Source organism: Pinus tabuliformis, chromosome 1_1, assembly GCF_031772625.1.
Source record: "Pinus tabuliformis cultivar Carrire ecotype Pingquan chromosome 1_1, CPIR1, whole genome shotgun sequence".
NCBI lineage: Eukaryota > Viridiplantae > Streptophyta > Pinopsida > Pinales > Pinaceae > Pinus > Pinus tabuliformis.
The window spans coordinates 520,815,420-520,825,002 of NC_142297.1; the positions used below are offsets into that span (position 1 = coordinate 520,815,420).

A 9,583-nucleotide genomic window follows, 5' to 3' on the forward strand; every position below is an offset into this window, starting at 1 on the left:
AGGTCTTATGAAGCTAGGCCACGATGATAATGAGCTACGTCTGTTTCATCAAACACTTGCGCCCATACATTAAGCTATTCCATGAATTTGCCACGGGACCAAAAGACGTGTCTCTTCATAGACTCTAATAATCCCGAAGACAAATCTTCCAAAATTGATTCAACCTTCATATTGATAAGGTTCTGGCTTTTAGCTTCCTCGATCTTCGACATGAACACTTTCAGAACTGCATTCTTCATATCTGCCTTCGCCTCCTCCATATGGATATTGTCGGACAAAATGATACAAGTAATGCAGCGGCCTTAGCTCTTGGAAATCCCATTGTCCTTCTACAACTTTTCGCTCTGTTTGCCTTTGATAACGCGGGTTCAATCCTCCATAATAGTGTAAGAGGCTCGAAAACATATGATAAGCCAGAAGATTGGCCACTAAACCATAGACACTGTGATCATCTCCATAAACTGGTTTTTTCCACAAAAGGCTTGATAATTCGCTATGCATGGTTTTGAACAAAATCCCTTGCTCCACAAAGTAGTTCAACTCTTAATAGGGGTAATCTCTGTTCACAAGTGCATACCTTGGAGTATGAATGCGAAATTTTTGAAGGCGCTCATATTTAACCAAAACCTGATCAACTTCTTTTGGGTGCTCCCATATATCCTTTTCTGTGCAGCAGTGATAAATTTTTGATAAGATTTTCCTTTGTTAGCGCAATGTTCTTAGCAACAGAACAGGTGCTTAAATGCCGAAGGTCCCCTGCCGCCAGCATGCAGTGCAAAGGCTAAAATGACAGCTATAGGCATGCCAACCACATAGTATGCCCCAAGATTTGCATAGGCACCCAACGTTTGCCATCCACATCCTCTAGCAATACCTGATAGAACACCTTGGATGGCATCCATAAATGTTGAGGGTACAAGCAGTGGCATCATGGTTGAAATGCATTCAACTACCTCTACTTCATTGCTATAAGCATAGCCCCATACATTTCTGATAGAGAATAAAATATATCCTATCATAAGAGCCTCATTGACTGCCATACAAACCCCGACACACACTAATAACTGTACAGTGCGTGAGCGTCCAGCTCCTAGTTCATTGGAAACTCGTGTACTTACAGCAGTACCCACGCCAAAGGGGATCATATATGCAACTGCATCAGTGCTAAGACAGATGGAGAGAACTGATATCTCAAGTTCAGGCTTAGGCAACAAACCGGAGAAGAGAACAAGCATTTCAAAAGACCAGTATTCCAAGCAACGCATTACTGCAGATAGAATAGCAAGCTTAAGAAAGTTTGTAATGTCACATAAAGCTTCCCTTGAGAAAGATGTCCATGTCTTCTTGCATGTAGGGGAAGATTTAACATAAATTGATAGAAGTGCCATATTTAGCCAATTGGAAATGCTATTTGCAAGCGCAGCCCCTTTATTACCTAATCCAACTTTGAACACCAATACCCAACAAACGGGAACATGAACTATATCATAAATATTTTTCAAATCTTTCAATCCATTGTGGCGCCCTGCTTTGTGAAAGAAGTTACAGATTGTGAAAAGACAATCCCAAATATCAAACACTCTATGACTTATAAAATTTAATAGATTCTTTGTCTAGAGGATTCAACACAAAATCTCCTGCAAGTCTCCCACATTAGTATGTACATCTTTCACAATCACCCATGAGCCAGAATTCAGAGATAACTCCCTTAATGTATTTGATGGCAATCCTACAATAGCTGCATCATCATAAGGTGTCTCCTTGAACATACTGCCACTGCTCTCATCAAAATTCCTGGAGGGAAGTAGAACTCTGTACAATAAGCATGCTAGGATTTGGACCTTCACTGAAAACTCAAACAAATCCCCAGTTTCGTAGCACGCTACGAAACCACTCAAACAGGTAGCGCTGCGAAACTGCTAAAAAGAATTCTGGCGCTGCGAAAATACCCTGACTTTAAGCCAAGCTAAAAATTTTTTTACTACAGCATTTTCAGTGATAACAGTGGCTCCACTTGGGATAGTGTGCCCCTGTGGTGCACTAAGAACATGCAGCTCCAGTGCCTTATCCATTTGTGACAAACAAAAATTTGCTTGACAAGCATGACTGTAGGAGAAAGAAACTACTGCTACTGAAAAATAAATGCTCAGCCAACCTTGAGCTTATTTGCAATCTACCTACCTACCTACCCTAACAATTCAAACTCTTCAGCTCAATCAATATGAAACTTCCAATGCAGCCAATTATTAGCCTCATCTGATATTTGATTTCTTTGACTGTCCTGGAGTTCAGAGCCAATGTGATAGTGTGATGACCGCTGCCACTGAAATCTTATCTGAATGTATTGGATTTCAAATCCAATGTGATAGTGTAAAGACCACTGCCACTGAAATAGTCTCTAATCTTCATATGAAAACTGAAACACTGGAGAGTAAAACTCTTCCATGTAATCAGCTATAGGGTCCCAAAACACATGATCAGCTTGTCCTTCCTTGAGACTTTCCAGCTGTGCAAACTGATCTTCAATTACAGTGTTCAGTTCCTCAATCATGAAGGAGAATGGAAGCAGCATAGTCTCCTTGCTCTCTGTCACAGAAAACTTTTGAGAATAATAATCATGATCATGAAAACTGTATGCTTGAATTTGTCCTTCTAAACCTTCAATCTCTTTCTCAATATCTTTGGCAAATTCATCAAAAAATTTCATCTTATCCTCTGACTTGCAGTCAAAGGATTTCAGATATGAGGATAAGGACAAAGAAAAAGATTCATTAGTTTCTTTTGTACTATGATCACTATTCCATTGTTTAAAACCTTCTACTGAGGGAGATTCTGCCACCACCTCTGTCCTATCTATCCATTCCTCCAAGAACATAAGCCAAAAGTCTGGCAATGACTTAATGGACTTGGCAGGCAAGCATTCAACCCACTGTTTGCATTTCCCTTGGAGTGAATCATAAAATAACCTTATGCAAACATCCTCATGTTTAACTCTAAGAAGCTCAGCAAAATGACAGAAATCTGAAATATGATCCAAGGTTAAACTCAAATCTTCACCGTTAAATTTTGGACCATTCCTTAGAAAATAAACATCCTTGGGAAAATGGTTTGGGAAACCATGTAGTCCTGAGAAATCTATGCATGCATACCTTGAACAAATAATGGCAGCTTCTGGGTCTTTCATAGCTCCAGTGGAATCACCCTGAATGTATGAACTTTGACTTCTTCAACAATGGAGTCGCCAAGGTAGTTCTGCAGCCATGAAAATCATTTTGAACTCCTGCTACCTTCAGAAATCCAAACTTAAGCTCCCGGCAGACGCACCAAAATGTTATCACAAAACCAGTACTAGGGGCTGCAACCAAGCAAAGCTTCATGTAACTGTTTCAGACCATACTTTAGATTAGGAATTAGCCTTCCTAATCAGAGAGGGCTCTCTCACAACTCTTGATAAAATCCTTCAAACACTAGATGGCTAACTCTTTATTCACTTATGAAAGCATAATTGGTTGGAAACACATCAAACTGGCTCTCATTGGGCTATGGAGTCTATAATATCAAGTAAACAAGGAAAACACAGTGACCTCATAGAAATCAAGGCTCTTAGCATTACATGTCAAACATATTTCACCAAAACATAGCTTGCTGTATACACAGGAAGTCAGAGCATATATTTATGAATTCTGAGTGATTGCATACAACAAAACCATAAAATAACATAAAGTACCACACATCATCACTACATTTGATCATGACAATCCTTCGAGAATCTTGAGAAGAGAATAACTCTGTTTTACTATTACTGTCAAAAAAGGTCTTACAATGGCCCAAAACAACACTGTTTTTCTATTAAGTATCCAACCCTTTTTACATCTAACCTTGGCCCATATATAGGCAAGCAAACTAAAACACCTCGAGCTTCCTCCTCCAGCATGAGGGGAGCCTCGAAGGTGGCTATTAACTATTCCTACATGCTACTAACTAATGCATTAATTACAAACATGCTGAACTATAATTACACACAATCCTAATCAAACTAAAATACTAATTTCATTCTCCTCGTATACTTGATACTTTCTTGAATGCTTTGGCAGCTGTCCTCCTTCAATTAATCTGATATGGCTGAGTTACGGATGCAATGCATGCTGACTTGGGATGCTTGAAAGCGCTGATGGCTCATTTAATGACCAGAAAGTGTGCTCCTATTATAATGGTCTATGTCTCCCAACCTTCTCCGAAAGTGTAGCAACATGTTCCCAAATCATTTAACAACCCCAGGCATGAAGTACTACCATGTTTTTGAATGTACTGTAGGTGGCATAGACAGATGTCTCTCTTTCACAACTCCTGCTCACAGTATTACACTAGCTGCTCTGCGCTTTAAATCATCACCTACAGCAGTTTCGTAGCGCGCTACGAAACTGCTGTGTGATTTAAAAACACAGTCCCCCTCACTGGTTTTCTGCTAACACTGTGCTACATTTATTAATGATCTTCCTCATTCCAACAAATGAACAACAATTTGCAAATAATCCTGTTTAGCTGCCAGGCTTCAATGTCAATAGCTTTTCCTAAAAACAAACTCAAACAGCATGCTCGGATTCCTCTGCTTTCTGGAGATACTTTTAGGCCTGCTGAAAGGTTCTTGTAAAACTTATGAAATTCCAAGGTATCACCTCCAACCTTGCGGACTTCAACCATAAAAAGAGAAGAAGCTACTTCAAATACCTCTGTAGCTACATTCAAATGACCCTTTCTTCCAGTCTTTGAACCTTGCATCTTCATCTTGTAATTTCTCTTTTGCACATTGAATCCAAGAGGCTTTGCAGCTTCCTCAATTTTCGATACTATCTCGTTTGCAGGGCGTTTAGATGCAAACCTCGTTTCTCGCTTAACCATACCCATGTCCATTTCAAAGAGATTGCCAAGATTGAGACCCTGGAACATGGAGATAAGTTCAAATGCATTCATCACCTCTGGTTTTGTTTCCCTTTTTTTTCTGTAACAAGATGTTCTTCTGAACCATTGAAAACAGCATCAACATCATCCAGATTTACATCTTCTTCTTCATTAAACTTGGGTGGCTTATAACCTTTCTTGAACCATTCATTGTCTAAAATCTCAGGTACTGTAATTCGTGTCTTAGGGTTTGGGTCCAAAATCCTTGTAATTAATTTCTTTGCATCAGAAGAAAACCATGAAGGGCACGTAAAATCTGATTTATATATCTTTTTATACAATGTCATAAGGTTTGGATCATCAAAAGGCAAGTAACCTGCTATTAAAACAAATAGGATGACACCACATGACCACAAGTCTGCAGTTGCCCCATCATAACCTTTATCATTGATGACCTCAGGAGCAACATAATTGGGTGTTCCACAAGTAGTGTGAAGCAAACCGTCATCCCTGACTTGTTGAGACAGTGCACTTAGGCCAAAATCTGATACTTTAAGATTTCCATATGTATCCAGAAGCAAATTTTCTGGCTTCAAGTCCCTATAGTAGACACCCTTACTATGGCAGTAATCAACAGCATTAATAAGCTGCTGGAAGTATCTCCTTGCTTCATCTTCCTTCAACCTTACATGGTTAACTATTTTGTCAAAGAGCTCGCCTCCAGATATAAACTCAAGTATAATGTAAATTCTTGTCTTACTGGCCATGACCTCATACAGCTGGACAACATTTGGATGCTTAATCAACTTCATGGTTGATATTTCCCGTTTTATCTGATAGTTAACCCGTTGAATAGTATTGTCTTCATCCCAATAATAAGAATTAGATTTCTGTATTCCCCATCTTTATATTTTGAGTCATCATCTGCTTGCCCATCCATCATCCTTCAGGTATAAGAAATTCAGCTTGCAGACACTCTGTTCAAACAACCACATGACAATCAACTTTCATACACAACAACACATTAATTCATCAGGCGCTCTCGACCTCCCTCATTCACCGGTACCATGATATGCTCCATTCAATGCATATAACAACCACAGGTTCAACTGACATTTAGGGAATCGACCACCTATTATGTAGAGCGGTTTACATTACAGGCTACCCAAATTGCTATGCTTCTGACTTTTGTATTACATATTTAGCATATTGATTTAACCTTTTTGCTACAGGTGCACAAAGAAATCAATAGTCCAATCTGTAAATCCTCCATGCTATTATGTCCTCGAGCGCGGGTTCCAGCAACTGCTTCACTTGAAACAAGGTTGTCATTCCTATAAAATAGTTTCTCTGGCGTGCTTCCAATAAAAGCCGATAATTTGGGAAGCTGAAAACAGAATTGATACGCATTTTGATCATTTTCCTGGAAACATAATTGCCAGATGTCTCATTATAACAACAGTGACTATTGATCACCCCTGCCACCTGTTCGCGTAGAAAAAGAGGTCTTATGAAGCTAGGCCACGATGATAATGAGCTACGTCTGTTTCATCAAACACTTGCGCCCATACATTAAGCTATTCCATGAATTTGCCACGGGACCAAAAGACGTGTCTCTTCATAGACTCTAATAATCCCGAAGACAAATCTTCCAAAATTGATTCAACCTTCATATTGATAAGGTTCTGGCTTTTAGCTTCCTCGATCTTCGACATGAACACTTTCAGAACTGCATTCTTCATATCTGCCTTCGCCTCCTCCATATGGATATTGTCGGACAAAATGATACAAGTAATGCAGCGGCCTTAGCTCTTGGAAATCCCATTGTCCTTCTACAACTTTTCGCTCTGTTTGCCTTTGATAACGCGGGTTCAATCCTCCATAATAGTGTAAGAGGCTCGAAAACATATGATAAGCCAGAAGATTGGCCACTAAACCATAGACACTGTGATCATCTCCATAAACTGGTTTTTTCCACAAAAGGCTTGATAATTCGCTATGCATGGTTTTGAACAAAATCCCTTGCTCCACAAAGTAGTTCAACTCTTAATAGGGGTAATCTCTGTTCACAAGTGCATACCTTGGAGTATGAATGCGAAATTTTTGAAGGCGCTCATATTTAACCAAAACCTGATCAACTTCTTTTGGGTGCTCCCATATATCCTTTTCTGTGCAGCAGTGATAAATTTTTGATAAGATTTTCCTTTGTTAGCGCAATGTTCTTAGCAACAGAACAGGTGCTTAAATGCCGAAGGTCCCCTGCCGCCAGCATGCAGTGCAAAGGCTAAAATGACAGCTATAGGCATGCCAACCACATAGTATGCCCCAAGATTTGCATAGGCACCCAACGTTTGCCATCCACATCCTCTAGCAATACCTGATAGAACACCTTGGATGGCATCCATAAATGTTGAGGGTACAAGTAGTGGCATCATGGTTGAAATGCATTCAACTACCTCTACTTCATTGCTATAAGCATAGCCCCATACATTTCTGATAGAGAATAAAATATATCCTATCATAAGAGCCTCATTGACTGCCATACAAACCCCGACACACACTGATAACTGTACAGTGCGTGAGCGTCCAGCTCCTAGTTCATTGGAAACTCGTGTACTTACAGCAGTACCCACGCCAAAGGGGATCATATATGCAACTGCATCAGTGCTAAGACAGATGGAGAGAACTGATATCTCAAGTTCAGGCTTAGGCAACAAACCGGAGAAGAGAACAAGCATTTCAAAAGACCAGTATTCCAAGCAACGCATTACTGCAGATAGAATAGCAAGCTTAAGAAAGTTTGTAATGTCACATAAAGCTTCCCTTGAGAAAGATGTCCATGTCTTCTTGCATGTAGGGGAAGATTTAACATAAATTGATAGAAGTGCCATATTTAGCCAATTGGAAATGCAATTTGCAAGCGCAGCCCCTTTATTACCTAATCCAACTTTGAACACCAATACCCAACAAACGGGAACATGAACTATATCATAAATATTTTTCAAATCTTTCAATCCATTGTGGCGCCCTGCTTTGTGAAAGAAGTTACAGATTGTGAAAAGACAATCCCAAATATCAAACACTCTATGACTTATAAAATTTAATAGATTCTTTGTCTAGAGGATTCAACACAAAATCTCCTGCAAGTCTCCCACATTAGTATGTACATCTTTCACAATCACCCATGAGCCAGAATTCAGAGATAACTCCCTTAATGTATTTGATGGCAATCCTACAATAGCTGCATCATCATAAGGTGTCTCCTTGAACATACTGCCACTGCTCTCATCAAAATTCCTGGAGGGAAGTAGAAATCTGTACAATAAGCATGCTAGGATTTGGACCTTCACTGAAAACTCAAACAAATCCCCAGTTTCGTAGCACGCTACGAAACCACTCAAACAGGTAGCGCTGCGAAACTGCTAAAAAGAATTCTGGCGCTGCGAAAATACCCTGACTTTAAGCCAAGCTAAAAATTTTTTTACTACAACATTTTCAGTGATAACAGGCCCAATAGGCATCTCTTCTTCAGAAAAGGGGTTTAATCTTTGTCTTTTCTCCCCTTGTTGACTTGCTGACGTAGTGAGGGGAGTTTCTTGTTCTCTGTCCCTCTTCCTAGTTCTTTCTTCATTTATTGGGGTCTGCAGCACTGAGGTATCCGCTGCTGTTTCCTGCCTTGGAGGCACACTTTCTTGAGCCTGTTGCTCTGTAGATACAGGGGCCTCGGCCATTTCCTCTTGCTGTTCGGTCTGTTCTTTCTGCTGTTCTGTTGTTGGTGGTGTCTGCTCCTGCTCCATTTCTTTTCCTTTATCTGTGCTAGCAACTTGAGGAGTAGTTTGGGCTGCTTGCTGGGGAGCTGTAGAAGATGAGGCAGCTGCTCCAAGTTGAGGATGATAAGAGGAAGAAACCTGTCCACAATGTTCCAAGTCAGCTTCTTTCTCAAGTTTCTTTGCTTCTCTTTGTGCTATTTCCTCTTTAGTGCTTGCCTCTTCTAGGGTGCCCTCTTTCCATCTTAACATATTTGCATATTTTTCAATATGAGGCAACCTGATATGATCATAGCTAGCCAACTTATACTTGACCCTTCTAAGACTAATGAAATGATTGGGATCATAGGGTATCCAGAGGAAACTGGTTTGCAATTCGAGGCACTCTAGGATCTTATCTGCTTCTTTCCATCCTTCCTCCCTTTTGTTATAAAGAAATGGGCCTAGCTGGTTCCTGATTTTGAGTTGTACCTTCTTCTTTTTTCTGTGGAAATGGACCATGTCTGCATTTCCAAATTTCCTGAAATACTCTAAAGAAAAGAGTCTCATAGGGACATATCTTGGTAGCCTATATGGGGCTAACTCACAACCATATATTCTGATTACTGTATGGTGTTGGTAAAAGTACCAATCCCCAATGCTGTAGGCCTTTGAGAGCTGGAGGATTCTTTGCATCTCATCTGTCAATCTTGGAGGGGGGGCACTCAACAGCAAGGACATGGCTGAATGGATGAAAAGGTCTATAAATTCATAGTAGCTGTATGGTGAATAAGATTTTTGATGAAAGATTGAAGACCAAAATACCACAGACCTTGGGTTTCCCTGAGCATCAAACTTCTTGAGAGTGATAGGGAAGCTATCAGGCTGGTAAAAAAGGAATAAGTGATAGATGTAAGAAGTATATCTAAATATCCTTT

At 40.0% G+C, this 9,583-nt stretch overlaps 2 pseudogenes; both read right to left on the reverse strand.

The window, feature by feature from the left end:
- Positions 1-719: 719 nt before the first annotated feature.
- LOC149214084 (CBL-interacting protein kinase 32 pseudogene) lies at positions 720-5,741 on the reverse strand (annotated as a pseudogene).
- A 1,380-nt stretch (positions 5,742-7,121) lies between these two features.
- LOC149214085 (protein DETOXIFICATION 16 pseudogene) lies at positions 7,122-7,790 on the reverse strand (annotated as a pseudogene).
- Between the last annotated feature and the right edge of the window lie 1,793 nt (positions 7,791-9,583).